At 43.4% G+C, this 23,384-nt stretch overlaps 1 long non-coding RNA gene across 1 annotated transcript; it reads left to right on the top strand.

Moving 5' to 3' along the window:
* Positions 1–13,775: 13,775 nt before the first annotated feature.
* Positions 13,776–17,669, top strand: LOC129464065 (uncharacterized). The gene is made up of 3 exons (XR_008651417.1): positions 13,776–13,836; positions 16,555–16,630; positions 16,784–17,669. It is a non-coding gene; the product is annotated as an uncharacterized lncRNA (long non-coding RNA).
* The last annotated feature ends 5,715 nt before the right edge of the window (positions 17,670–23,384 follow it).

Here is a 23,384-nt window from a genome sequence, read left to right as displayed (position 1 = left end):
CGGTTCTGGAGCTGGGAAGTCTAAGATCAAGGTGCCAGCTGATTCAGTGTCTGCTGAGAGCCTCTTTCCTGGTTCATAGACGACCGTTTTCTCACTGTTTCCTCACATGGAGGAAGTGGGGAGGGAGCTCTCTGGAGCCTCTTTTACAAGGGTACTAATCCCATCTGTGAGGACTCCTCCCTCATCACCTAATCACCTCCCAAAGGCCCTACCTCCAAATACCATCACCTTGGGGGTTAGGATTTAAACATATGAATTTTTGGGGGACGCATTTAGTCCGTTGCATGTTCAAATCTGAAAGATTCCTTAGTGGCATCCTTGTGTTTCTGTCCTATTAGTGTTGTGCTACTAACCTGGGTGGCAAAGGCTGAGCCTCCACTCCAGCTGGTCCATTTTGCAAATGCTGTGCTACGAGTATTTGCGTTTGCACAGTCAGGGTCACCTTTCCCCTGAAAATTCAACTGAGGCCACAGACAGCTGGCAATTTCAACTCCACCTCATTTTCCTCAGCTCTTACTCATTTCTGTGCCTGAGAGGGACTGAACGGGTGGGGGAAGGTGACAATTTGCATTTATATAGAATCCCAGCTTTAAGTTAATTAATTAAAACACTAAGCTACCCTGACAAATCCTTCAGGGAAAGCAGAAAGCTAAACCCTGCTGCACCTTGTTTGAAATAATGATTCAGGCTGCAGCAAAATCTCACAACAGGCCCCCTGAAGCTTGCAACCTACTACCTGCGGAAAATCTTTCTACAGAAGGACTTCGTTCACTTATCCCAACAAGATGATTTTCCTTTCCACTTTTCCTATCTCACCTCTGTACCCACTCCCCAGGCAAAAACACTCCATGAGTAAAGAGAGAAAATATGCTCAAGAGGAACAGAGATGTTTCCTGAAGTAAATAAGAAAAGTAAAACAATCCATGAAGGGCTGGGTTGCACGCCTGCCCTCAGGTGGGTTGAGACAGAGTGCCAGGCCCCAGGCAGTGGACACACACCAAGCAGGCATGACATCAGCAATCACACCCTTTGGGTTCCTCATGACACACTGTGGGAGGCTGTGAGGAAACCACCGAGGGAAGAATGGGCAGACTTGATGCAGAAATTTGATAAAGGATAGAATTCACCAGGAAATTAACATATGCAATGAATATTGGGGTGGGCCCCAAACTGTCCCTGGAGTAATTACTTTAGGGGAATAGGATGGAGAAGGAGGTGCAGGCATTCTTCACTTTATATTCTTCTGGAGGTTTGATACTGCTGGCCCTTGAATAACATGGTTTGAATTGCACTTTTATGCAGGTTTTTTCAATAAAAGTTACACTGAGTGTGCTGCCTCTCCTGCCTCTCCTTCCGCCTCCTTCACCTCTTCCACTTTTGCCACCCTTGAGACAGCAAGACCAATCCCTCCTCCCCACCCTCTTCCTCAGCCTGTTCAACGAGAAGACAAAGATGAAGATCCAACTTCACTTAATGAAGAGTGAATATACTTTCTCTTCCTCATGATTTTCTTAATACCATTTTCTCTTCTCTAGCTTACAGTTTATAATGCATATAATATTCTATATATGCATTAATCAACTGTTTATGTTATTAGTAAGGATTCTGGTCAGCAGTAGCCTATTAGTAGTTAAGTTTTGGGGGAGTCAAAAATGATACATGGATTTTCAACTGCATGGTGGTGGGGGCAGCAGTTAGTGCCCCAACCCCTGTGTTGTTCAAGGGTCAACTATCCTATTTTTGTTAAACAAAGAGCATGGATTGCTTTTACCACCAAAAAAAAAGCATTATAAAAAATAAATTATTTTCAGCTACTGCATAAAAGAAATTAAATTACAGCCACAGGAAAACCCCAAGGGGGAAACGATAAGGACAGAGAAGCTAGAATTAAAGGACTTGAATTCCTTATTCAGCTTTCTGAGCCTCAGATTCTTTATGCAAAAAATTGAGGAAATTGTAATACTTGCCCTCTGTGGTCACCCTAGGACGATTAAATGAGATAATAGGTGGAAAAAAGTGCAGCTTATTTTTCACTTGGTCCTTTAACTTTACGCAGTAATGAAGTTTAAATGCTATGGCCCCTGTAAACGAAAAATAAAATTCTAAGCCCCCAGCAGACTGAATGGACCCCCGGATTCAGGGGACCCAAAGAAAACCGGAAAAACTAGTTTAGGCTATGAGGTGAAGACAGGGAGTCAGACTTGTCTCCTTATACCCTCCCCCTTCTGGAATTCCCTTCTGGAATTCAGGCACAATTGACCCACATTAACATTAAAAACATTGCTACCTTGTAGCAATAAGATATCAAATTCCAACCTGACTCTAGTATAACATCACATGACAGATGAAGAAGGAAATCAAAATGTTTTACTCCAAAATATGTTTCTTTGCCATATTTTGAAATGGTCCTGCATAGCCATCTTTTATGGGGGAAAATTTGCATCTGTAAAGAATCTCTGTTAACATAGACTCTTTCCCCTTCCAGGCCCTCCTGATCCTGTAAAGATTAAGAGTCTAGCACCTTTTAAAGGCCTAAATAAGAAACATTTGCCAACTATTGTCTCTAAGAAGTCTCAACTGTGAGACTTCACCTATATAATAAGAACCTTGGTCTCCACAACCTCTTATCTTAACCCGGACATGCCTTTCTATTGACTTCAGGTCTTTAGATAATAACTTAACTCTTTCAACCAATTGCCAGTCAGAAAATCTTTGAATCCACCTATGACCTGTAAACTCTCCCCACCAAGTTGTCCTGCCTTTCCAGATCAAACCAATGCATACCTCACATGTATCGATTAATGTCTTGTTCTCCCTAAAAGGTATAACACCAAGCTGAGGGAAGAGAGAGACCCTCTCATATTGTTTTATATTGTTTCATACTCAGTACCTGTTTTAAGAAAAAACAACAAGGAAATAAAACCAAAGACAGGCAGCCCGGCGCCAGGCCCAAAACCAGGCCTGGGCCTGCCTTGGCTAAACCCAGTAGTTAAAAATCAACTCATAACTTAGAATCGGATGTTATTCATAGATTCCAGACATTGTATAGAAGAACATTGTGAAACTCCCTACCCTGTTCTGTTTCTCTCTGACCACTGGTGCATGCAGCCCCTGTCACGTACAGCCTGCTTGCTCAAATCAATCACGACCCTTTCATGTGAAATCTTTAGTGTTGTGAGCCCTTAAAATGGACAGAAGTTGTGCATTTGGGGAGCTCGGATTTTAAGGCAGTAGCTTGCTGATGCTCCCAGCTGAATAAAGCCCTTCCTTCTACAACTCGGTGTCTGAGAGGTTTTGTCTGCGGCTCGTCCTGCTACAAAGCTATAGCCTGACCACGTTGGGTACATGTTTTCAAAACCTTTGAGACTGTGCCTCAGGCTATGGTTGCTCATATTTTGGCTCAGAGTAAACCTCTTTAAATATTTTACGGAGTTTGGCCTTTTCATTGACACTCCCAAACAAAATTTTTCAAGGGACTTTCCTTCAGGTGTGTCTTAGGCAGTTTGAGGGCCACCAGCCCTGAGGAGCTGCCCAAGGAGACAATGGTGACCTCTCAGCCAGGTGACCAGGACAAAGCCATCAGACTCACAGACATGTCACCTAAACGGGTGTGCACACACACTGTTAGGTAAAGACAAACATAGAAACAACATTTACCAACATGAGGCAACAGAGAGGCCAAAACAGGTGTCACGGGCCAGGCACTGAGGGAACATGACTCTCAGGCTGGAGGGAAAGGGCATTTGTCCCTAAGCAAAATTCAGCTGCCCAAAGCAACATCCCGCTGAGGAATGAATGGTACTCTCTGAATTCCAGGGTCAAGTCAAGCTGCCACTAAAGTCTGATTTTGCTTCTTCTTTCTTTACTCATTCCTCAGCAGCCCCTCATCCTCCACAGACTAAGAATCACCACACACACTGGCCACCCCGCCAGCCAAGGGCGAGAGGTGAGGCAGAGAACATCTACAGTGGTGATATGGTTTGGCTGTGTCCCCACTCAAATCACATCTTGATTTGTAATCTCCATAATCCCCACGTGTCAAGGGAGGGCCCAGTGGGAGGTGATTGGATCATGGGGGCAGTTTTTCCCATGCTGTTCTCATGATAGTGAGTTCTCACAAGATCTGATGGTTTTACAAGGGGCGCTTCCCCTTTTGCTTCCTTCACACATGCTCACTCTCTCCTGCTGCCATGTGAGAAGGTCCAAGCTTGCTTACCCTTTGCCTTCTGCCATGATTGTAAGTTTCCCGAGGCCTCCCTAGCCATGCAGAACTGTGAGTCAATTAAACCTCTTTCCTTTATAAATTACCCAGTCTTGAGTAGTATATTTATAGCAGTCTAAGAACAGACTAATACAAGTAGGGTGGGGTGTGGGTGTGTCTTAGCTCAGGCTGCTGTGATAAAAATACCATAGCCTGGGTGGGTTAAACAACAAACATTTCTTTCTCAGTTCTGGAGCTAGAAGTCCAAGATCAGGGTACCAGCATGGCCAGGTTCTTGGTGAGGGCATTCTTTCTGCCTTCTTGTGTCTTCACCTGGCAGAGAGAGGAAGCAAGCTCTCTCCTGTCTCTTCTTACAAGGGGACAAATCCCATAATTAGCTCTCCACCCTCAAGAACTAATTAACTCCTGGGTTTCAATATATGAATTTGAAGGGTGGGGAGTGGGACACAAACACGGAGTTCATAACAGGACACTCTCCAGATTTGGACCCAGAACACTGCAGGAAGCAGAAACCAACTGTAGAGAAATAATATGCACCATCCCTAGTCTAAAGTATAACCTACCCACAATGGTCACCCCAGGAAGATTAAATGATATGCTAGTGGGAAAAAGTGCAGAAAAAAATATCTGCACTGGGTTGATAAGAATGGCATGCTGGGTTCCGGACAGAAGTATAGTTATAATTAATCATTAATCAGGCCACACTTTGGCCCAATTCTGTTTGCTAAAAGTCACTAGATCCTTACTATTTGCATCCCCATTGTTCCTAGAGATAGGATTTCTGATGTTAGGTCAAAAGACTATTTAAAAATTGATTTGCATCCACATTGTTACTATAAATAGGATCCCTGACATTAGAATCATTAGACTTTTATTTAAGGATTGCTTAAGATATTTTTCAGCCCCTAAATTCCAGCAACCAGTTTGAAAGCCCCCACAGAGAAACAGGATGAGCATGAGAGCACAACTGCTTTCATCTACCTGTCCTGTGACTGCACCCTGCACTCTTCAACCAATCAACACTCTCCACCCTTTGACCCCCTCCAAAACCCTTAAAAACTCGAACCCCAAATTCCTCAGGGACATACTTTTTTTTTTTTTTTTTTTGAGACGGAGTCTCCCACTATTGCCAGGCTGAAGTGCAGTGGTGCAATCTCAGCTCACTGCAGCCCCCGACTCCTTGGTTCAAGCAATTCTCCTGCCTCAGCCTCCTGAGTAGCTGAGATTACCGCATGCACCACCATGCCTAGCTAATTTTTGTATTTTTAGTAGACGGGATTTCACCATGTTGGCCAGCATGGTCTCGATCTCCTGACCTCATGATCTGCCCACCTCGGCCTCCCAAAGTGCTGGGATTACAGGCATGAGCCACTGCACATGGCTGGGAGATTAATTTGAGTTTTCCTCCCATCTCCTTTTTCAGTGACCCTATGATTAAACCTCTTTCTCAGCTGCAACCCAGTGTCTCAGTGTAATGACTTGCTGTGTGCATCGGTCAATGAGCTTATTAAAGTTAAACGACTACAAAGCTCATTGGGGAAGTGCCCCTCCATACTCACCCATCTGCCCACTGGAGCTGACAAGAATAGAGACTTGGGTGCCAGCAGACCAGATGGGGTGAAGTGGGGATTACTTAGAGAGAACTGGAAAGGAGGGGACTTTCCAACCAGAGGAATGGAAGGAAAGCATCACAAGTGGTCTAGTGGCACAAAGAGGCCAGGCTGCCTGGCTGGGTGTGTTCTACAGAAGGTGGTCGGTGTAACAGAAGAGGCACCAGCAAAAAGTCAGACTCTATGCCCCTGCCTCTCCTGACTGACACTAACCCTCAGCAAATAAGAGAGGCTGAGGGACAGACTGGGGAGATTTGGCTCGGGCCTGACGATGGGCACTTCAAATGTCAGAGTGGGTAGTTCAGACTTGATCCTGCCAGGGTCATCCTCTCTCTTGTGTCTAAGCAATGTAACTGCCCAATGGGCTCATCTTGCCCACTGCCCAGATACAGCTGATTTATCAAGACAGGGGAATTGCAATAGAGAAAGAGGAGTTAGCTAAATGAAAGACCAGGTTTTATTATTACTCAAACCAGCCTCCCTAAAAATCCAAAGGCTATAGTTTTTTAACAATAGTTTGGTGGGCAGGGGGCTAGGGAAGGAGTGCTGCTGATTTGTTGGGGATGCAATCATAGGGTAATGGAAAATAGTCCTCATGCACTGAGTCAGCTTCTGGGTAAGGGCCATGGGTCCGGGTGGAGTCGTCTGGTTGTCAGAAATGCAAAAATCTGAAAAGACATCTGGAAAAGCCAATTTTAGGTTCTACAATAGTGATGTTACTTACAGGAGTAATGGAGGAAATCACAAATCTTGTAACCTCCAGAACAATGACTGGTAATCATTTAACTATGCCCGCATCTTAGCAGAATTCAAGCCCCTCTAATAATCCTAACCTTCCTAACCTTGTGACCTTTCATTAGTTTTACAAAAGTAGTTTAGTTTTGGGAAGGCCTATTATAATCCTTGCCTTAAGATTAAACCAGAAACTAAATTTATCCAAAAGTTAGCTTGACCCATGCTCCAGAATGACCAAGGTTAATTTGAAGGTTAAAGGCAAGATGGAATTGGTTAGAGAAGGTCTCTGACTGTCATAACATTCTCACTGCTATAATTTTTGCAAAGGTGGTTTCAGCAATCCGGGGTAACTTGTATAACAGGTATCCTGTTCTTTTTCTTAATTTTATTTTATTTTATTTTATTTTTGAGATGGAGTTCCACTCTTGTTGCCTAGGCTGGAGTGCAATGGCATGATCTCAGCTCACTGCAACCTCCACCTCCCTGGTTCAAGCAATTCTCCTGCCTCAGCCTCCCATGTAGCTGGGATTACAGGCATCCACAACTGCGCCAGGCTAATTTTTTGTATTTTTAGTAGAGACGGTCTCACCACGTTGGCCAGGCTGGTCTCGAACTCCTGACCCCAGATGATCCACCCGCCTTGGCCTCCCAAAGTGCTGGGATTGTAGGTTTAATCCCACCACACCCAGCCTTTTTTCTCTTTTTTTAAGAAAATGTCTTGTTCTGTCACTCAGGGCGAGTGCAGTGGCAAAATTATGGCTCACTGCAGCCTCAGCCTTCTGGGCTCAAGCAATCCTCCCACCTTAGCCTCCCAAGTAGCTGAGACTACAAGCACATACCACCATGCCTGGCTAATTTTTCACTTTTTAGTTTTTTAGGGATGGGGGGATCTCACTATGTTGTCCAGGCCGGTCTTGAACTTTTGGACTCAAGAGATCCTCCCACCTCAGCCTCTCAAAGTGCTGGGATTACCTCTGTGAGCCACTGTGCCTGGCCTCAGATTAGCCTGTTCTTAAGCGTTTCTAAAATGCTCATCCTGCCTAGCCTGCTTCCAGGACTTCTGGGTATCTCTGCTTCTTCCATCCTTTATGTTAGTGCTCAAAATATCTACCAATTTCCACTTCCTAGTTGCTTTCCTGTGATTGTTTCTAAACCTTGTGGCCAAGCTATTAGCACTTCATTTCATCTAAAAAGTCAAAACATGCTTACCTTCCTCACCCCAAATATGCTCATCTCTGATGGTACAAATGATCCCCTGTGATTAGACCTTCCTGTCGTGTCTCCCCTGCAGCTAATCAGGAAAGCATCCACCTTTGACAATCACTCATCCTGGCAGCTCTGTTTCCTCTTTATCATTCATTCCCTGTTGCTTCCCTGAGCATAAGATCAGCTCGTGTTAGACCAGATAACCTGGAGCCCGTCAGCAGGCTCCAACACAGACCGCTGTAGACAGAGGCTGGACGTTAGCCCAACTCCGAGAAGGGGCCGCAGCCTTTCTGTGGGTGCAAGCACTTGGGAGGAAAACTTGGTTGTGGCAGCAGTCAAGACGGGAGCCTCCAGAAGTGAACACTGAAGCCTTCCGTTGTTGCTGCAATGCTCCCCTTCATGCCCCCAGATGACTATGTTAATTTTCGAAAGTAAAATAACGGGTTTCCTCCAAAAGTTTAACCCAAAATTTAAGTATCATCTTTAATTCATAAAAGCACTACTTAATAACTGAAAGGGTAGGTACAAGGTGATTGTTCTATTACTAGATTCAGAACTCATGGGATTCCCTAACCCATATAACCAAAGGATTTGAGAACTGCTGGTCTTCCTGCATGTTCCATGGTTGAAATAAAGGGATTCTTTTTTTTTATTTAAGAAAGTGAGACAAGTGGTGACAGAGATGGAAATAAAAAGGTGAAAGCTGAAAGGCAATAGTTATAAGCATCAAAAAAAAAAAAAAGAGAGAAAACAGACAAACCTCAGTCATTAAGGAAAAGTGTACCTTGTATGTATAACTGATAAATTCACTTTTGGTAGATAAAGAGTACATGTTCTTTTTTGATGTGTAAGGTAGTTCAAGGCTGTGTAGCAGTATTTCCTGAGATGAGGGATAAACAGATGAAACAAACATTTCAGTAAGGTATGAAAATTAGGACATTTGAATCCCTGTATAGAGTTGCCAGGTGAAACACAGGACACCCAGTCATATTTCAATTTCAGATAAATAATTAATAATTTTTAAACCCAAGCATGTTCCAAGTCTTATGTATTAAAGATTATTCATTATTTAGATGAAATTCAAATTTAACTGAGCATCTTATATTTTTATTTGCTAAGCCTGATAACCCTAATAATGCAGGAAAAAAAATGGAAAACAAAAACTCTCATGGAGTTTGGCATGAGAATGGCATTTAGAACACAAGAGAAAGGTCAGTGAGAGGTCATCCAATGAACACCACAAAGGGTTTTTATAGAGGATGTTGAAAAAAACATGTGGTAAAGAGCCAGCTTCTTGGCTCTTTGAAAGGCTGGCTTTGTTTCTTAGCAGGATGGAGGCTGCCCTCGCTAACCCCAATTTACAGCCAGATTGGAAAACTTTCTCAGAGTAGAACTGGTCTCCATGAGAACATGCTGGCTGCCAAATACCCAGAGGCTTTTTCAAGTGCCAGGTGTGCAGAGCCCAGAGAAAGCGCTCAATGGGAAATGGCAGGTTGAGTGAGAGGCAGTGGAGGAATTCTCTAAACTTTAGCATCTAAAGAATGGGCAACTATTTCATAAAATGAATTAGCAATCCAAAGTGTTCCTATCTGGACTCGTTGGCCCATGTTCAATTTTTAAGTATAAAAATAAACAGATTGGCCAGGCACAGTAGCTCACGCCTATAATCCCAGCACTTTGGGAGGCCAAGGTGGGTGGATCACTTGAGGCCAGGAGTTTAAGACCAGCCTAGCCATCATGGTGAAATTCCGTCTCTACTCAAAATTACAAAAATTAGCTGGGCATGGTGGCACGCACCTGTAATCCCAGCTACTTGGAAGGCTAAGGCACGAGAATTGCTGGAACTCGGGAGACGGAGGTTGCAGTGAGCCAAGATCGCATCACTGCACTCCAGCCTGAATGATGGAGCGAGACTTGGTCTCAAAAAAAAAAAAAAAAAAAAAAAAAGTCCTGTGTGGTGGCAAACGCCTATAGTCCCAACTTCTCAGGACGCTGAGTTGGGAGAGTTGCTTGTGCCAAGGAGGTAGAGGCTGCAGTGAACCGAGACTGCACCACTGCACTCCAGCCTGGGCAACAGAGCAAGACCCTATCTCTGGAAAAAGAAGAAAAGGAACAGATCTTCAGCCAAAGTCACTCAGTTGTTTAACAGCAGCACTAGGAACAAGAAGCTCCCAGGCAAGAAACCATCATGTCGGGCCATCTACCTTAGCACATATTTCCATTCAAGAACTTGCCTTCCCACTTGATAGCAAGACTTTCATCTTTATAGTATAGAATGAAACCACACTTTTCCAGAGGCATAATTGTTTATGCATTGAGTAATAAAACAATTTACACAGTCCCTGTTTTCTCAGTTCTTTGGTCCAGCTCAGTTGGTTTGCTTTGGAAAACCCTAACACTGCAGAATCCTTCCAACTATCCTCCTATTTATTTGCGGATTTATGATTATCCAAATGAACTTGGTCCCTGTCAATTTAGATATGCTTTAGGTAGAACTTTTTCGTCCCTTGTCCTGTTAGGTTGATGGAAAAGTAATTGCAGTTTTTTCCCATTAAAAGTAATGGCAAGAACCACACTTACTTTTGCACCAAAATACTTCTCGTTTATCCTGTCCCCATTAAGTGATGGTACATAACCCATCATTTAAATCTAAGCTACACATTTAGTTGGGAGTTGTATACTTTGGAGGTTCGGATGAAGTTTAATTTCTGTTTATTTTATTATGCATCTGTGTCTTTGATAAAATTTGGAAAGATTCCCAAAGACCTGTGGGCACTTGGCATGTTTTTAAAGCTATGGGAATCAACAAATGAATCAGGATCTTGAGCACAGTCTCTCCTATGAAAGGGAAAAAAAATCCATGAACTCAGACTGGGCTTCCTGTTTTCCCATGGATGCCCAACACACCAAGTTCGTCACTGAACTTGGGTCTACTGACCTTTAAGCACCAGGCAGCACCTTTGAAATGCTATCTGAAAGTATGCCATTGTGATATTGTAAAACGTATGTTTGGTCTTCCTACCCATTTCCTGAAATATAACTCCAAGAATTCTTGGAATCTTCAGTGATATGTGTCCTTCTGTGTGCCAACCAGCTGACTGGTGGCCGGCAGCCCCTAGATAGCTTCAGGATGGGGGCTGGTCACCAGAAAGACCAAGGCAGGACTAGAAGATGGGGACTTTCAGCCCCAGCCCCTACTTCCAGGGAGGGGAAAGGGGCCGAAGTTTAAGTTGATCACCAATAGCCAGTGGTTTTATCAATCATGCCCACATAATAAAGCCTCTATAAAAACTCAAAAGGACAGTGTTAGGAGAGCTTCCAGATAGCTAAACTCATGGAGGTTCCTGAAGGGTGGTGCTCCTGGGAGGTCATGGAAGCTTCATGCCTCTTCCCCCATACCTTGCCCTATGTGTCTCTTCATCTGTATCCTTTGTAATGTCCTTTATCATAAACCAGTAAATGTGTCTCTCTGAGCTGCTCTAGCAAACTGATTGAAGCCAAGGAAAGGGTTGTGAGAACCCCAATTTGTAGCCAGTAGGTCAGAAACACTGGCGAAATAACCTGGAGCTTGCAATTGGCATCAGAAGTTAGAGGTGGGGGCAATCTTGGAGACTGAGCCCTCAGCCTGTGGGATCAGACATCATCTCCAGGTAGACAGGTTGGAATCAAACTGGGCTAGAGGATACCTAGATGGTGTCCCCTCCAGAACTGATTGTTTGCTTGCTTGCTGGTGGGGAGACATCCCACACATGTGGTCACAGGTGTCTTCTGTGTTAATTGTTGGGGTATGGGAGCAGAGGACAAACAGTCTGAGTTTTTCCACACTTGGTCATCATCCATGACAAATTCCCTGATCACAATCACAATTCCCTCACCCTCATGGATGCCTTTTGCTGGAGCTCCAGAAGAAGCTATCAGGTTTTAGAACCCAACATGTTGTTCTTTAGACGTGTGGTGAGAAGAAGTGCCTGCTCTGATCTGAGGGAGTACAAATAGCAATTTCTGAGTACCTGCCCTGTACCAGATATTGAGCTAGACAGCTGGGAAGTACAGAGATGGAGTTGACTCTCTCTCTTCAAAGGGCCTTGAGATATGTAGTTAAAGAATTATAACGCAAGGCAAAACACAAGACATGCCCTTAAAAAGTACAGAATGTTGGCTAGGTGCGGTGGCTCTTAGCTGTAATCCCAGCACTTTGGGAGGCTAAGGTGAGTGGATCGCTTGAGGTCAGGAGTTCAAGTCGAGCCTAGCCAACATGGTGAAACCCCATCTCTACCAAAAATACAAAAAATTAGCCGAGGTGTTGGCACGAGCCTGTAATGCCAGTTACTCGGGAGGCTGAGGCAGGAGAATTGCTTGAACCCAGGAGGCAGAGGTTGCAATGAGCTGAGATCATGCCACTGCACTCCAGCCTGGGCAACAGAGGGAGACTCGGTTTCAAAAAAAAAAAAAAGGTACAGAATGTTAGAGGAGTGAAGAGGAAGCAGTAATCAGGAAATAGTATTATAGCTTTAAAAAGATTCCTATTTTTACAAAGGTGAAAGTCAAGGCGAGTCAGATATGGTGCAAAGGGGGAAGCAGGTTCTATCAACGGGCAGTGGTGCAGTACCTGAAATATCCTGGTCTGACTTTCAAGGTGATCCTCAGCAAACAGTGAATCATCTTAGTGTCTCCCTCTCACCCAGGCCCTATGGTGTAACTATCTTCGTCCACCCTAGGCACTTTGTCCAGCCACCCACCAGACAGGAAACCTCTTGACCTGTCTGTATGAACAGACAGCTGCTGTAAACTGGCATTCAGCTTTTGCTAGACAGCTCCTGGAGGCCAAAGTCATCTTCCAGACCTAGAGAAGGACGAGTTATTTTCCAGGAGTACTACTCTTGAAAAAGCATGACACAGGCATGTCACAGCCATGCCCTCTACGTGCCCCTGAAGGAAAGCTGTTAAAGACCAGAGCAAGAGTGGAGAGATAAGAAAAGCTACCTGAACATAAATGACCTCTTGCACCCTGGTCTGTGTCCAGGGCATGGCCCCAGGGAAGCTGTGTTCCTCCTCCAGTGAATTAGGCCAGCTGTCCACAAACTGAAGGATGTCACCCCTTAGATGGGATGTGGGCTCCACATCCTCAACCTCTGCATGTCCTCCTTAAAACTGATTGTCAGGGAAGTTCCTGGGGTAGCTCAGTGGGCTGCTCCCCTGCCTCTTGTACATTTCACAATCTCCCTTCTCTCTGTTTACAAGAGAAGACATACACCTTTTACCATCCTGAAACTTATAATACACTGTCCTGGTAATCCCAGCACTTTGGGAGGCTGAGGTGGGCAGATCACCTGAGGTCGGGAGTTCAAGACCAGCCTGACCAACATGGAGAAACCCCGTCTCTACTAAAAATACAAAATTAGCCAGGCGTGGTGGCACATGCCCGTAATCCCAGCTACTCGGGAGGCTGAGGCAGGGGAGTCACTTGAACCTGGGAGGCAGAGGTTGCGGTGAGCCAACATCACACCATTGCACTCCAGCCTGGGCAACAAAAGTGAAACTCCATCTCAAAAAAAAAAAGAACTTGCACTAAACAATGGGACAATAAGAAAATTTAGAGCTAAGACAGGAGAGTCCCATGAAAGTAAAACTCCTTTTGCTTTCTCAGAAGGCACCCCTAAAGGGGCAATGCCTGGGTCACCTGCGCCCGCTCTATCTAGTCACCTGCCTCAGTGTTAGAAGTCAGCAGTGCAATGATGTTCTCCAAAGCACTGTTCTGTTGAATTTAAGTCAGTCAGTGATATGGTTTGGCTGTGTCTCCACCCAAATCTCATCTTGAATTGTAGCTTCCATAATTCCCACGTGTTGTGGGAGGGTGCCAGTGGGAGATCATTGAGTCATGGGGGCGGTTTCCCACATACTGTTCTCATGGTAATGAATGTCTCACCATATTTGATGCTTTTATACGGGGTTTCCCCTTTCGCCTGGCTCTCTTTCTGTCTTGCCCGCTGCCATGTAAGACGTCCCATTGCTCTTCCTTCATCTTCCACCATGATTATGAGGCCTCTCCAGCCACATGGAACTGTGAGTCCATTAAACCTCCTTTTCTTTATAAATTACCCAGTCTCGGATAAGTCTTTATCAGCAGCGTGATTAATTTTTCTGTCAGAAAGCAATTCAAAGTTAGCTGATTGGTTTGACAATGAGGGCTGGCTTTGCCCACCAGGTGATACGGACTTTGTTTTTCATAAACTAAACTGGATACGCTCAATCTGCAACTATTTAAAGCTCAGAAAATGTGTGGGAAAGAACATCCTTTGCAACTATTAACATGATAAGGCAAATTTAGATGTCAACTTAAAAACATGCAAGGAGGCACATGATTATTCACAATTATTTTGGGGGGGATGTGAGAAAAGTCTGGAAGACCATTGAATCTTCCAGTTCTCTTCAAATTAACCAGTGTTGGGAAGTTCGTTTAACCACCTAGAGTTGTGATCCTAGTTTTGCTCTGCAGAGGGCAGCATTGCTAAAATATTACTCGACTGTAAAGAAAGGACTTTTTTTTTTTTTTTTTTTAACAAGCTCTTTTTAGGCTAATTTACCTCTCCTGTCTTGTGGCATTTTTTTTTTTAATTCTTGATTTTTAATTTTTGTGGGCACACAGTAGGTCTATATATTTGTGGGGTACATGAGATATTTGGGTACAGGCATGCAATGCATAATAATCACATCATGGAAAGTAGGGTATCCATCCCCTCAAGCATTTATCCTTTGTGTTACAAACCATCCAACTATACTCTTTTAGTTATTTTTAAATGTACAATTAAATTATTATTGACTATAGTCACCCTGTTGTGCTATCAAATACTAGGTCTAAGCTTCAGCATTTATGGCCTCGAGGAGAGAGTTGCTATTTGACCAGAACAGAAATACAAAAGACCTCTGTGTCAGGCACATTTTTCCAGGGCAGAAACAGCATTTTTTTCCTTTTCTAAACAATTATCTTTCTTTCCAGAGTCTAACACAGTGCCCAGCACCAACAAGTGAGTGCCCAAAAAGTGTATGATGGGTGAAAAGCAGTGCAGTCTCCAACTCCAGGGAAGCTTTGGGTTAAACATGCAAGACATGGCTCACCAGCATTCCTGAAACCCTAAAACCCGCCTTGATCAGATTGCTCCAAGTTCAAACAGTCCTTAGAAAGAGTAGCCACCACCTGGAAGGACTTTGGTACCGGCTAACACAAAATGGCCTGACTCCAGCTACACCTGGTTACGGTGCTCTTTGGCCCCCGGAAATCTTCTGATGCCATTTCACTAAGAAAGTCACATGATTTTCTTAGAGTTCGTAAATTCTTGCCAGGCCTTAAATAAATGGCCAAAATTTTACACTTAAAGCGCAGGTTAAGTACGGAGACAAATTACCCATACTTCCTGGTGAATTCAGCTGTAACAGGAATTGAAACTTTCTCTCAAAAATAAGAAAGGGAAGGGAGATCAGGTTGAAAGAAAAAGCATGAAGTAATGAATTTTGACTCTGAGGCTCTCAATTCCTCTTTTCCAACTTTGCGTCTCCTCCCTGTGGTGTTCAACTCCTACCCCCAGCTGAGTGTCTGCAAGTTATTTCTGGCTGCAGAAATTGTTTTCAGGCAAGTTTTAACTTGTGGGTGTTAACTGCTTCCACCAGGGCATCTGAGTATTTGTTTAATTTGAACTAAAATAAAGGGTTATGCTTCCTGTAAAGGGATCCCAGTATCAGGAACAAGTGTGGCAGGCAGCGTTTCCAGAGAACAGGCTTTCTGGCTGCTGCTAAACCTGGAGACAGGCAGGGGAGGAATACAGCGGCTTCCCCCAGTAGCCTCCCATGGAGCTGCAAAGGTCCCACCACTAATAAGATAGGGTGGGACTGAGTCAAGGTCTGTTGAACTAGAAACCTGTGTTCTTAACCCACCGGCTCTGCTATTCTCACTCTCTGGACTGGCCCAGACTGGCCCTGGACAGGCTCAATACACATTTGTTGAGTTAAAAACAAAAAAAAAACAAAATCTCATTGAGAAAGAAAAGAAACTTTATCTGAAGAATGTGAACCATTTTAAATTATCAGGCGCAAAGAGGCATTGAAATGTGACAGCAATTATGTCTCACTCCCCGCCTTGAGCTAAGTAATCACCTCTTGAAGCCACTTGCTATGTGGGCTCAAGACTGACTGACACCAAGTGGCCGTACATTAACCTAACAATGCCATATGCTAGATACCATAGCTCTTACCCTATAGCTCAACAAGGTATAGCCAATCACAAATCAATATTACTTCTGTAAGCCAGTGAGAATTCCTGCCAAACAACTTTGTATCAGCCTATTCCTTGTTCCCTTTTGCCTTTGGAAACCTGCTTGTGGTCGGGTGTCAGGGCTCATGCCTGTAAGTCCAGTATTTTGAGAGGCTGAAGCAAGAGGATCACTTGAGCCCGGAAGTTCGAGACCAGCCTGGGCAATATAGGGAGACCTTGTCTCTATGAAAAATTTAAAAATTAGCCAGGCATGGTGGCATGTACCTGTAATCCCAGCTACTTGGGAGGCTGAGATGGGAGGGTTGCTTGAGGCCAGCAGGCCAAGGCTGCAGTGAGCCATGATTATGCCACTGCACTCTAGCCTGGGTGATGGCGTGAGACCCTGTCTCAAAAAACAAACCAAAAAACAAAGACCCTGCCTGTGCAAATACATAAGACAACTTGGAAGTGTTTCCCGGGCTGCTGTCCTCACTGTGACTCAAGTTAACTCCTTAAAATTGTATTTTGTGCCTCAGCTTCTTCCTTTAGGTTAACTCCCATGAAGAGCTTTGAAAGAAATAAAAGGATATTACATCCTCTTGGATCAGTCTTGTAAGTAAAAATCACTAGGAAATACAATATTCATGGTCATAGCTAATATACTATTTCCGTTTGTGTCTTAGAAGGAGGAAGGGAAGGGAGAAGGAAAGGTGAGAGGAGAGGATGTGATGTCTTTGACCTGTGTCCACCTCTTTTTCCCAGTAGGCAAATGGAGAACCTGCTCTCTGGGAGAAAAGTCAAATCAGTCCCACGGGTCTCTTCTCCCCCTAAGAAAAACTGGTTCCTTCCTTCAGAGGAAGATGTGTTATTCCCACCAGTAGTGGTGAGCGCCTGGATTCCAAAAGGGTTAAGAATTCGGAGATGTGACCTGCCTCATTCTGAAGAACATGGCCCAGCATGTGTATGAAGCAACTAATTGCTCCACAAACCCTGAGAATTTGATCACTGGCCAGAGTAACGCTGAGGAGCCATCCTGTCTTCTGCTTGAGTGTCTTCACTCTGGGGATTCTAGTAGGCTGGTTTCCTGGCCAGATGTTTCTCATCCACACCTGTGGACCTCAGGAAACCAAAGGTAACCTCTGCTGGCAAGGCCTTGATTTCCTTTCCACCAATGCCCATGAGATGTGGAAATTGAGCGAACATCCACACCAGGACCGTACACTCAAACAAGCAGGTTGGAGCAGGGAAACTCCATCACATCATGGTGAGGCAGAGATGCTGCAGCCCCCCAGATCATTGTGTGGTAGAGGTGGCATCATTTTACTATGTCTCCTCCCTGCATTCAGTGAAGTCTATGAAGGGAGGGGTCAGTGCAGCAAGGAGCTCGCTCTTCCCCAGAGGAGAGGGTGGAATGTTTGAGGACACATGAAGGCAGTTACTCTGCCTACCTTTTAAAACCCTTTCCTCCTGGGGAACTGGTTTATTCTGTACTCCTAAACAGACTATATCCATTTATTCACTCCTTCTATAAGTATTTGAGAAAAACCTACTATATGCCAAGCACTTTTCTAGGCAAAGGAAATGCAATAGCCCTTGCTTCCCATAGCTTCCAGCCTGGTGGGGAATAAAGGAATTAAATAAGCAATTACAATAAAGGGTGCTCAGTGTCATAACAGGAGGGGTACAAGTGTCACAGAGCAGGTGCACCTAACGTTATTCAGGCTGTTTCTGCCAGCTGTGGGATTTGGTTTCATCCTACTCGTAAGCTAATTAGTTAGCCTGTTACTGTATCATGGATGTTGTCAGATGACATGAGACTCCTGGGTCAGAGACAAGGGGCCTTATTACTTACAGTCACCAAGCAGCATAAGCATTATGTTTGAGCTGTTTTCTTTGCTTCCAAGTCCCAGAGGGCAACATGGGGCTCAGATAAATGCTGCCATGCAATAGGTTGTATTACAGGAGAAAAACCTAGGCTTGGGGAATCCACCTGTTTCACAGTGGGTGGTAAGGAAACCTGCTCCTTGTTGGGGGGAGATATTATCTCATCCCTCAAGGTTATTCAGAGCAAATAACCTGAGAAAGGGCCCAAGTGAAAAGCAGTCAAGCCCTTGCATTCTTGGAAAAACCAGCAAGAACATTCTGAGCTCGAGTACAAGGATGCTCAGGGCCTCTCATAATAGTTCTCCAGGAATTCATATTCTGAATCCCCCTTCAAGCTCCACAGCTCTCTCTTTTGTCCAGAATTCTTTTTCCTTTTACCTTCCATTTTGATTTTAATCATGTGCTGCTTTTTGTTGCCATCTTTTGTAGTCCCACGATGTCATCCACAAATATTGGCTCCAAAACAACTTCTGAAGGAATAAAAGAAAGCCCTTCTGTAGCTACCTGTAGGTGACATGTGGACAGAGAAGAGGCAGGAACTCTTCATTTGTGATATTAACTCTGAAATTACCTTGGGCAAAGGGCTTAATTTCTTCCTTGTTAAATTCCTGGCCTGTAAATTGAAGATAATGATATTTGCCTACCTTGCCTTTGGAATTAATTAGTGGTTGTGTTGCATTTTGAGTCTACAGATGAAAGCCTTTTTGTAAGTACAGGGCACCATCATCATCATTATTATCACCATCATCATCATCTTCATCATTGCTATCATTGCCTTGGGTTCTGAAGATAAAAGTGGTGGAATTCCCACACATAGCTCCCAAGAAACTTGACCTTTCTAACCCTTTCAACCTCCTCCTCTATGCTTTTTAGAAGGACTAACTCACTTTCCCCTTTGTTGAGACCTCACTGTCAGGAACTGAGAGCCAGCCATAATTTCTGAGAGACCTAGGTTTTGTACACCCTAACTTGACTGTGCATTTCTCTTGGCAATCAAGCCTAGACCTTTCAACCATACTTCAAATCCAGAATATAAAAGAGCTGTATTAGAAGCAGAGGTAAGGAGACGCTTTTAAGAAAACTTTCCAAAAAAAATCTCGACCTGGCACAGTGGCTCACACCGGTAATCCCAGTACTTTGGGAGGCCAAGGCGGGTGGATCACAAGGTCAGGAGATTGAGACCATCCTGGCTAACATGGTGAAACCCCGTCTCTACTAAAAATACAAAAAATTAGCCAGGCGTGGTGGCACCTGCCTGTAGTCCCAGCTACTCGGGAGGCTAAGGCAGGAGAATAGCTTGAACCCGGGAGACGGAGGTTGCAGTGAGCCAAGATCAACCCACTGCACTCCAGCCTGGGTGACAGAGCACGACTCCATCTCAAAAAAAAAAAAAAAAAAAGAAAGAAAGAAACAAACTGCTTCCTTGTTTGAGGATTAAATGACTTATTTATGGAGTGCAGTGGCGCAATATCAGCTCACTGTAACCTCTGTCAGCACAGTGAGCAATAGGAGTATTCCCAGCAACAGCTTAACTCTACCTGGAAGAGGTTACAACACATATATACACATCCCACTAAACCCAAACTAAATGAATCTCCCATGCAACTTCCTAGAAATGCACAGACACACAATGCCACTGATAAATGAGGAAGAATGATGGGGGGAATCAGAAATGGGTGGAAGCGAACAGGGTTTTAATTGTTGGTGGTTCAAATATTTCTTACAGATTTTACAGAAATCATACGACCATAAGGTCTATCAAGCTTTTCCTTCTTTTTTTTTTTTTTTTTTATTTGTTTTCTCAAAAGTTATTTCTCTTCTTTTTTTTTTTTTTTATTATACTTTAGGGTTTTAGGGTACATGTGCACAATGTGCAGGTTTGTTACATATGTATCCATGTGCCATGTTGATTTCCTGCACCCATTAACTCGTCATTTAGCATTAGGTGTATCTCCTACTGCTGTCCCTCCCCCCTCCCCCCACCCCACAACAGTCCCCGGAGCGTGATGTTCCCCTTCCTGTGTCCATGAGTTCTCATTGTTCAATTCCCACCTATGAGTGAGAACATGCGGTGTTTGGTTTTTTGTCCTTGCGATAGTTTACTGAGAATGATGCTTTCCAGTTTCATCCATGTCCCTACAAAGGACACGAACTCATCATTTTTTATGGCTGCATAGTATTCCATGGTGTATATGTGCCACATTTTCTTAATCCAGTCTATCGTTGTTGGACATTTGGGTTGGTTCCAACTCTTTGCTATTGTGAATAGTGCCACGATAAACATACGTGTGCATGTGTCTTTATAGCAGCATGATTTATAGTCCTTTGGGTATATACCCAGTAATGGGATGGCTGGGTCAAATGGTATTTCTAGTTCTAGATCCCTGAGGAATCACCACACTGACTTCCACAATGATTGAACTAGTTTACAGTCCCACCAACAGTGTAAAAGTGTTCCTATTTCTCCACATCCTCTCCAGCACCTGTTGTTTCCTGATTTTTTAATGATGGCCATTCTAACTGGTATGAGATGGTATCTCACTGTGGTTTTGATTTGCATTTCTCTGATGGCCAGTGATGAGGAGCATTTCTTCATGTGTTTTTTGGCTGCATAAATGTCTTCTTTTGAGAAGTGTCTGTTCATGTCCTCTGCCCACTTTTTGATGGGGTTGTTTGTTTTTTTCTTGTAAATTTGTTTGAGTTCATTGTAGATTCTGGATATTAGCCCTTTGTCAGATGAGTAGGTTGCAAAAATTTTCTCCCATTGTGTAGGTTGCCTGTTCACTCTGATGATAGTTTCTTTTGCTGTGCAGAAGCTCTTTAGTTTAATGAGATCCCATTTGTCGATTTTGGCTTTTGTTGCCATTGCTTTTGGTGTTTTAGACATGAAGTCCTTGCCCACGCCTATGTCCTGAATGGTATTGCCTAGGTTTTCTTGTAGGATTTTAATGGTTTTAGGTCTAACATATAAGTCTTTAATCCATCTTGAATTAATTTTTGTATAAGGTGTAAGGAAGGGATCCAGTTTCAGCTTTCTACATATGGCTAGCCAGTTTTCCCAGCACCATTTATTAAATAGGGAATCCTTTCCCCATTTCTTGTTTTTGTCAGGTTTGTCAAAGATCAGATAGTTGTAGCTATGCGGCATCATTTCTGAGGGCTCTGTTCTGTTCCATTGATCTATGACTCTGTTGTGGTACCAGTACCATGCTGTTTTGGTTACTGTAGCCTTGTAGTATAGTTTAAAGTCAGGTAGTGTGATGCCTCCAGCTTTGTTCTTTTGGCTTAGGATTGACTTGGCGATGCGGGCTCTTTTTTGGTTCCATATGAACTTTAAAGTAGTTTTTTCCAATTCTGTGAAGAAAGTCATTGGTAGCTTGATGGGGATGGCATTGAATCTATAAATTACCTTGGGCAGTATGGCCATTTTCACGATATTGGTTCTTCCAACCCATGAGCATGGAATGTTCTTCCATTTGTTTGTATCCTCTTTTATTTCATTGAGCAGTGGTTTGTAGTTCTCCTTGAAGAGGTCCTTCACATCCCTTGTAAGTTGGATTCCTAGGTATTTTATTCTCTTTGAAGCAATTGTGAATGGGAGTTCACTCATGATTTGGCTCTCTGTTTGTCTGTGATTGGTGTACAAGAATGCTTGTGATTTTTGTACATTAATTTTGTATCCTGAGACTTTGCTGAAGTTGCTAATCAGCTTAAGGAGATTTTGGGCTGAGACAATGGGGTTTTCTAGATATACAATCATGTCATCTGCAAACAGGGACAATTTGACTTCCTCTTTTCCTAATTGAATACCCTTTATTTCCTTCTCCTGCCTGATTGCTCTGGCCAGAACTTCCAGCACTATGTTGAATAGGAGCGGTGAGAGAGGGCATCCCTGTCTTGTGCCAGTTTTCAGAGGGAATGCTTCCAGTTTTTGCCCATTCAGTATGATATTGGCTGTGGGTTTGTTGTAGATAGCTCTTATTATTTTGAGATACGTCCCATCAATACCTAATTTATTGAGAGTTTTTAGCATGAAGGGTTGTTGAATTTTGTCAAAGGCCTTTTCTGCATCTATTGAGATAATCATGTGGTTTTTGTCTTTGGTTCTGTTTATATGCTGGATTACATTTATTGATTTGCGTATGTTGAACCAGCCTTGCATCCCAGGGATGAAGCCCACTTGATCATGGTGGATAAGCTTTCTGATGTGCTGCTGGATTCGGTTTGCCAGTATTTTACTGAGGATTTTTGCATCAATGTTCATCAAGGATATTGGTCTGAAATTCTCTTTTTTGGTTATGTCTCTGCCAGGTTTTGGTATCAGGACGATGCTGGCTTCGTAAAATGTGTTAGGGAGGATTCCCTCTTTTTCTATCGATTGGAATAGTTTCAGAAGGAATGGTACCAGTTCCTCCTTGTACCTCTGGTAGAATTCAGCTGTGAATCCATCAGGTCCTGGACTCTTTTTGGTTGGTAAGCTATTGATTATTGCCACAATTTCAGAACCTGTTATTGGTCTATTCAGAGATTCAACTTCTTCCTGGTTTAGTCTTGGGAGGGTGTATTTGTCGAGGAATTTATCCATTTCTTCTAGATTTTCTAGTTTATTTGCATAGAGGTGTTTGTAGTATTCTCTGATGGTAGATTGTATTTCTGTGGGATCGGTGGTGATATCCCCTTTTTCGTTTTTTATTGCATCTATTTGATTCTTCTCTCTTTTCTTCTTTATTAGTCTTGCTAGCGGTCCATCAATTTTGTTGATCTTTTCAAAAAACCAGCTCCTGGATTCGTTAATTTTTTGAAGGGTTTTTTGTGTCTCTATTTCCTTCAGTTCTGCTCTGATTTTAGTTATTTCTAGCCTTCTGCTAGCTTTTGAATGTGTTTGCTCTTGCTTTTCTAGTTCTTTTAATTGTGATGTTAGGGTGTCAATTTTGGATCTTTCCTGCTTTCTCTTGTGGGCATTTAGTGCTATAAATTTCCCTCTACACACTGCTTTGAACGTGTCCCAGAGATTCTGGTATGTTGTGTCTTTGTTCTCATTGGTTTCAAAGAACATCTTTATTTCTGCCTTCATTTCATTATGTACCCAATAGTCATTCAGGAGCAGGTTGTTCAGTTTCCATGTAGTTGAGCGGTTTTGAGTGAGTTTCTTAATCCTGAGTTCTAGTTTGATTGCACTGTGGTCTGAGAGACAGTTTGTTATAATCTCTGTTCTTTTACATTTGCTGAGAAGAGCTTTACTTCCAACTATGTGGTCAATTTTGGAATAGGTGTGGTGTGGTGCTGAAAAAAATGTATATTCTGTTGATTTGGGGTGGAGAGTTCTGTAGATGTCTATTAGGTCCACTTTATGTAGAGCTGAGTTCAATTCCTGGATATCCTTGTTAACTTTCTGTCTCGTTGATCTGTCTAATGCTGACAGTGGGGTGTTAAAATCTCCCATTATTATTGTGTGGGAGTTTAAGTCCCTTTGTAGGTCACT

This window comes from Symphalangus syndactylus, chromosome 15, assembly GCF_028878055.3.
Source record: "Symphalangus syndactylus isolate Jambi chromosome 15, NHGRI_mSymSyn1-v2.1_pri, whole genome shotgun sequence".
Taxonomy (NCBI): domain Eukaryota; kingdom Metazoa; phylum Chordata; class Mammalia; order Primates; family Hylobatidae; genus Symphalangus; species Symphalangus syndactylus.
This window is presented reverse-complemented; position numbering and strand designations above follow the sequence as displayed.